Raw genomic sequence first — 6,763 nt, forward strand, 5'->3', positions numbered from 1 at the left:
TAGCTCCATTTTTGGTCTCCCCCAACATCTTTAGCTGCAAAATGCTGAATGATAACTGTGTGCAGGTGGCGTAAAGTGGCTTTCCTAAAATACACCGACAAGCAACAAACAAACAGGAATATAAATGATTGCGATGGGTCTAAGTGGAGAAAAAAAACTAAAAGATTTGATGTATATGAAGAAAAATCTAAATCAGTTTACTTCATAAGGAAGTAAATGTAGCTTAAATATCTTCAATAGGAAAACAGAATCGTCCTCAAATAGGATGTTTTCCCTCCTCCTCATCCTCCCTCCAGCTCTCTCTTGGCTCAAGGCCCAGACTCAAAAGCCTCTCCCACTGCCCCCCCCCCCGCCTTCTTCATCCCCCTCAACCACCACTGCCACCATCTAAACATATCCTACCCTTGGCCCGCGGGATAACTTTCCATGAGGTTGTGACTGACATTAAAGAGCCACCCCCCACCCCCCTTCCCACAAAACTCAATCCCATCTCCTACCACGTCCGAGGAGAGGGAGGAGGGGGGCTGGGTGGGGGGGGGGGGCGCTCCCCCATGAATCATGGCTGGGAACCAGATGTTCACGGCTCCTGAGAGGAGTTCAGCTACCAGGCTGTTATTAGAGAACGGCTGCTCTTTTGATTCTTCTTTGGCTCACTCACTGGATGAAGGGGCGGGGCCACTCACTGGATGAAGGGGCGGGGCGACTCGCTGGATGAAAGGACGGGGCGACTCACTGGATGAAGGGACGGGGCCACTCACTGGATGAAGGGACGGGGCGACTCACTGGATGAAAGGACGGGGCCACTCACCGGATGAAGGGACGGGGGCCACTCACTGGATGAAGGGGCGGGGCCACTCACTGGATGAAGGGGCGGGGCGACTCACTGGATGAAGGGACGGGGCGACTCACTGGATGAAAGGACGGGGCCACTCACCGGATGAAGGGGCGGGGTGACTCGCTGGATGAAAGGACGGGGCCACTCACCGGATGAAGGGGCGGGGTGACTCGCTGGATGAAGGGGCGGGGCGACTCACTGGATAAAGGGGCGGGGCCACTCACTGGATGAAGGGACGGGGCCACTCACTGGCTGAAGGGGCGGGGCGACTCACTGGATGAAGGGACAGGGCGACTCACTGGATGAAGGGACGGGGCGACACACTGGATGAAGGGAAGGGGTCGGCTGGGGAGACGGCGCCAACCGCTCGCGACTTGTTCCACCCAACGTCGTGTACAGATCGTTAGACGTGCTGTGACTAATTGTCAACGATGATTTCATTTTTCCACAATATCATTGGACGGATGAATGAATTCTGCGAGGTTGTGTCAGTTTCTTTCTCGAAAAAATTTCAAAACGTTTTCAAAAGTCCTTTTCCTTTGTGATTGTCGAGACGGTGACCATCAAACACCAAAAAAAAGGGCCACGGCCAAAATTCCACTTCCTGTTTACAGTCAATGCACCGAATGAGCTGGAGGCCACTGGATCACATCCACCTTGATACACCCAATAACTTGTGGGAGTTGCCCCCCCCCCCCCCCCCCCCCCCCCCCCCCCCCCCATTGGCCTTTGGGCTGCCGGCCCCAGCGGGAGCCACTGGGCTTGTTACTTTTTTCGGGGCCCCCGGCTCGGCTGTGTGGGCTTCAGCTCTTACACAGCACAGGAAAGAGGAAAAAGAGCCACCGATGTTCAGAAAAACCAGAGAGCTGGAATGCTTATGCAGTCACAGCCAGGGGCTACGCAACACACAATCACACACACACACACAGCAACGCTCGCACCGCGGTTAATAGTGGGAGCGGGCACATAGGTATGCATGGATGGAGTGTGGGAGGGGAAGGAAAGTCGTATTTCAGCAGCGGCCGTAATGGAAGAGCCTTTGATGTGTGACGACGATGAAAATTCAGCGGCGGTTTGGTTCAACGGCAGTTTCATAACAGCAGGAGCACCAGGCAACTCCTGCACACCACCCACTCCGCTTCTCCAACCGCCGTCGACACGTGCATCCTCTGCACAACCAGGACGATCAATAAAATGTAAATAGTCGTACGGGTGAAACTGTCTTTTTGATTTGTTTCTTACAGAGTCCGAAGATCTACACGCACAGAAGGGCTTTCAACGCATCGTTGTTGACATCATCCGATCCGAGAAAAATCTGTTAAACAGAAGTCGATCGGTGGGCAGGAAACACGGGGTCGGAGGTCATCGACCCGGCGGCCTATCGGTCGGCCCACGTCAGAGACCCAGAGGCGGAAGGAGAAACCGAGCGGCCGCTGCTCTTTGATGTCTGATTGACGCGACGCTGCTCCGCCCTCCACGCAGGAGACGAGTGATACAAGCTGCAGGGCCAATAGCTCCGTGTGTGTGCGTGTGTGTGTCTGTGTGTGTTTACTGTGTCGGAGCCTTTGAAATGATCAGAGCCGGCTGATTGGCTGTGGCCTGCGGCGGATTAGAAACACATGTCGGCACTTCCGCCCCGCCTCCGGATGGAACACCGCTGACTAAGCAGAAGAGAAACACGACTCGGAGAGAGAGAGAGAGAGAGAGAGAGAGAGGTTGTTTATACACAGCAGCTACACACATTCCATCACACCACATGTCGTGCGTGTCAGGACATTTTACATAAACATATACAATACATGACCGATTGTCTGTGTGTGTGTCTGTGTGTGTGTGCTTGTGTGTGTGCGGCTTACATAATGACTCACACACAGGGCTTCGTAACAGTGTGAGTCACCCACAGATAAAGTGGCCTACAGTGTGATGACACCCCGCGTGATACAGTGAGGTGCTGGTGGAGTTTACGGGGTCGAGGGTCAGCAGCATGCCGTGTTAGCATTTAGCTTAGCTGTTGATTTGAAGACTTCTATAAAACACAGCTGATTAAATGGCATCTCTCTTATCCGTCTTCTGCGTTAACGAGGTCGTCCTCCGCCGCCTCGTTGACCCGCGAGTCACAACGCGCCAGCCTCCTGATCCTGATGGACGAGATCCTCCTCCTCCTCCTCCTCCTCCTCCTCCCCGTGTCTCCTCACACGCTCCCTTGTTTGGTTTCTCTTCCTCCAACGCTGGGATCTGATCGCGAGGCTGATTTCTGATCGCGCTCGAAGGTGTTTTCTGCGCGCTCGCTGTTGTTCTTTTTTGACAGTGAGGGGGCGGAGCCAGTCGCCACGGCGTCTCTGCATCTGCAATTGGTTACAAACCCCGTCTTTGTATTGGCTGGAGTTACGCATTCACAGAGCTAATAGAAGCCCATTTCCGCACTGAATTCGGAATTCGTGCCGTCGGAAACCCGGGCACCAAGAGATGCTTGAACTAATGGATAACAAAAAGTTATATATAAACTTATACATATTACCGAATAAAGTTTGCCAAGGGAACTAAAAAGCGAGGTGAGACTCTTAAAGCCGAGGTGTTTTCCTCCCGCAGGCCGCGTCGGTTTGGAGTCCTCTAAGAGTGTTTTTGGGGGGTTTTGTGGACGTTAATGTCATCGAGGCAGCTTTACTGCCGGAAAACGGCAGTCTGGAAACCTCGTGACACCAATGATAATAACCCAGACTATAAATCCTGTCGTTCTCCCCGCACTCGCTGGAACGGCAGCGGGGAGGAAATATAAAAAAAAAAAGGGGGGGCTTGTTTAAAAGCGGCACTGACCTGATTTTCCCTGCTCGCAACACTGCCTCCATTTATCCGCCCAGCTATCAGCTGATCTCTTCCTCATCCCCAGGAGCGAAACGGGGGCCTCCTCATCTGGATGTTACTCCAGCGCATCCCTCTCCAGGGAGGGGAGGGGGAGGGAAGGGGGGGGTCAGAAATCTACTCTACAGTTCTACGCTTTCAGGGTTAAAGTCGACCTGTTGCGTGCTCTGGCGTTCCACAGGGAAGCGTTCTGGGACATCTGTGGAGGCCTGCTTTCCCGCGGGGCTGCGTCACACGCACAGGGGGGGGGTGCACTGAGTCACATGGTCTAAGCAGTTTGACATTTGGCTAAATGGGCTCCACGCTGCGTCAGCAGGTCAATTGCAGGCCGCGTGTTTGCTGTTGTACAACCAACCAAAGCCGGAGTCTGCGGTGCACTTTCCCCCTGGACTTTGTCTCATCTGTGCACACATTATACATTATCTCGGTATTTACACATGACGTATGTTGTAATTCCAAGAAAAGAGTTGTATTAGCGTCACAGCTTAAAGGTCAACCGGTCACCGGAAAAGAAGCCGAAGAAGAAATAAGAGGAGAACTTTTTACCAGCTCTTTAAAGAGCAATTAAAACTGAGCTAAAAATGTCAATATATGGATATATAAGCCTGTTTTTGTACATTTGTCATCCAACATTTATCTCCATGGGAAATGGGGGGGCCAGACTTTTTTTTATTACTCACCTTCTTGAATCATATTACGGCAGCATTGAGTGACAGCTGGGTGCCGTGGCTTTTTATTCAATTTATACCCACGAGTCGGGCTGTGAATGCTTAAAGCTTCACGCTTTGAGCTCCCCCGACACTACAGGAACCTACCGGAGACGTTGGGGAGACTGTCGGTATTCATTATCCTCTACACCACTGCCAAGATACAACATTTGTTCCAGAGGATTCGAAGCGCTGCACCAGAGAGCCCTCGTGAGAACACCGCTGCACACAAGCCGATGCTGACCGGAGACGGGCAGGAGGCGCGCTGACGTCAGCACTCACATATCAAACGTCCCCTCCGTCCTGCAGGGAGGCGGAACAACAAGAGGCCCGAGGTGGGGGAACGTTGCACTTTGATATTTTTTTTTTTTTCAGATATTGAGCAGGCTCGGTTGAAAGTGCCGAGCAGCTGTTACACATTTACCAGGAGGAGACGATTGGCAGGGCAGCGGCTCTTCCCTTCTGTACGCGGCCCCTGTGCTGCTGCGGGGGGATATTTAATTACAAAGCAGATCTGAGGAAGATGATCCGGGGGCCCCCCCAACGCGGCCGAGAGCCCAGCTCCGCCCTGTGCAGCAGCAACCGCACTGTATTTAAAAGCTAACGCTCAAAGCTGAGGCTAAACAGAGGGGCCGGAAGGATGGGAGCTGCTTTTTAAAGAGCAGACCTCTGAGATGTTTGCCAAAAAAAAAAAAAAAAAAGCAGATGAAACAACGAGGCTTAAGGGAACAGGAAGAAGAAAACACTCGACGCTCCGCAGACCCGGGGAATGTGTGAGTGAATCTCTAATCAAAATCAAAGTGAGTACGAAGAAAAGCTTAAACACGGGTAACAAAAAGGGCAGTGGCCTGGAATCCCGAGATAATATCTGCTTCGAGATTCGCTCTGATCTTCTCTGAAATTAGAGTCCGTGTTTATCTTCACCTCCTAAAGTCGTGAAAACATCCATCCATCCATCGTTCCATCCATCTTCAAAAGCCACTTATCCTCCATGCAGGGTTGCGGGGGGGGGGGGGCTGGAGTCAATCCCAGCGAACATCGGGCGAGCGACGTGAGAACAACACCAACCAAATCTAGCATTCTGTGTTCTGTGGTTGGGGCTGAGCCAAAGAATATACTTCAAATATACTTCATTGAGAGTCAAGTAAAAAAAACAGTTGCTTAAGGTTGGCAAACAGCAGCAATACAATAAAAATACCAAATGTAAAACTACCTGAACTGGAAGAGACCTCCTGAAGATAAACATTAGTCTCAGAGTATAAATCTGAATCAGAACCACTGTGAAACAACAAATAGAACAGAACGGGTTCTACGAAGGTCGGCTCTGAGGAGTTCCTCAAGGCTCCGTCCTGGGTCCTCGTCTATTTGATGTTTACATGCTTCCACTTGGTCGGATTCTTCCGAGCGTCATTGTTGGCCAGAGAAAGCACAATGTAGAACAAATAGTCCCCAACAAAAGGAGCCCCTCCCCCTGTTTGCTTAATAAAAACAACCTAAAATTACAACCTCTTCATCCTTGAGTTGCACTTTCTTTTCAGATCTTACTGGTGTCAGTGGTCGCTGTGCACACGTCAGGGGGCAAAAGATCTTGGTTGTCACAAACATAAACCATTAAGATCTTCAGGTTTCAGCGCATCGCACCACCTTTGTCATTTTAGACGGCACACTTGTGGTTTTTCATCCCTGCCTTGTTTTCCAGCCACCAGGAACTGTCCGCTTCCTCCCTCTCCGGCGGGTCCGATGTGATCAATATCACATTTGCTTCAGCTCCGTCTGCCGCGCAATAAACCTGCCGAGCAGATAGAAACCCCTCGCCTCTGCTGTGACACGACCTCGCCTGCTGCACTCAGGTTATAAAGCATCCGCCTGGATGAAAGGCATCGCCCCCCCCCCCCCCCCCCCCCGCCTCCTCCTCCCACCCTGGCCCTCGCTTCCTGCCAGCTCATTGACGTGGCAAATCCAGCGTCCCCCCCCCCCCCCCCCCCCTCCCTGTTTACCTTCCAGCAGGGATATCCAGGCAACGGGCCGGCGGCGCTGGCTGCTTATATTTGGGCCTCCGCTCCGTAAACCTCTTCTTTTCAGCGTTCCTTTCTTGGTGCTCGCGGCGCTGGCAGCGCTCACTGATTAATGGCACAGGAGCCTCCGCCCGCCTCCGCGGCTAATTATAGAGGCCGCAGCTGCCGGGTCCGAGCCGCGCACACCTTCCACAAGCCACGAGGCGGGGGGGGGGGGTTCACGTGTTTGGGGTTGAGGGGGGTCAAGGTGGGTGATGCTAATGAAGAAGGGACGTGGCCTGCGAACGCACGCGGTCTCTTTAGTTTTGCCATAAGACATTTAATGTCAAATGGGTGCTCAAAATCTT

General features: G+C 52.4%; 1 long non-coding RNA gene across 2 annotated transcripts; it reads right to left on the reverse strand.

Moving 5' to 3' along the window:
• Positions 1–1,610: 1,610 nt before the first annotated feature.
• On the reverse strand, positions 1,611–6,517 carry LOC134132737 (uncharacterized). 2 transcript variants are annotated; one of them, XR_009956930.1, is made up of 3 exons: positions 6,399–6,517; positions 4,510–4,704; positions 1,611–3,180 (listed from the first exon to the last, which is right to left on the reverse strand). It is a non-coding gene; the product is annotated as an uncharacterized LOC134132737 (long non-coding RNA). The 2 variants fall into 2 exon arrangements; XR_009956929.1 differs by lacking the exon at positions 6,399–6,517 and adding an exon at positions 4,826–5,071.
• Positions 6,518–6,763: the final 246 nt, after the last annotated feature.

Source organism: Pungitius pungitius, chromosome 9 (genome assembly GCF_949316345.1).
Source record: "Pungitius pungitius chromosome 9, fPunPun2.1, whole genome shotgun sequence".
NCBI classification, from domain to species: Eukaryota; Metazoa; Chordata; class Actinopteri; order Perciformes; family Gasterosteidae; genus Pungitius; species Pungitius pungitius.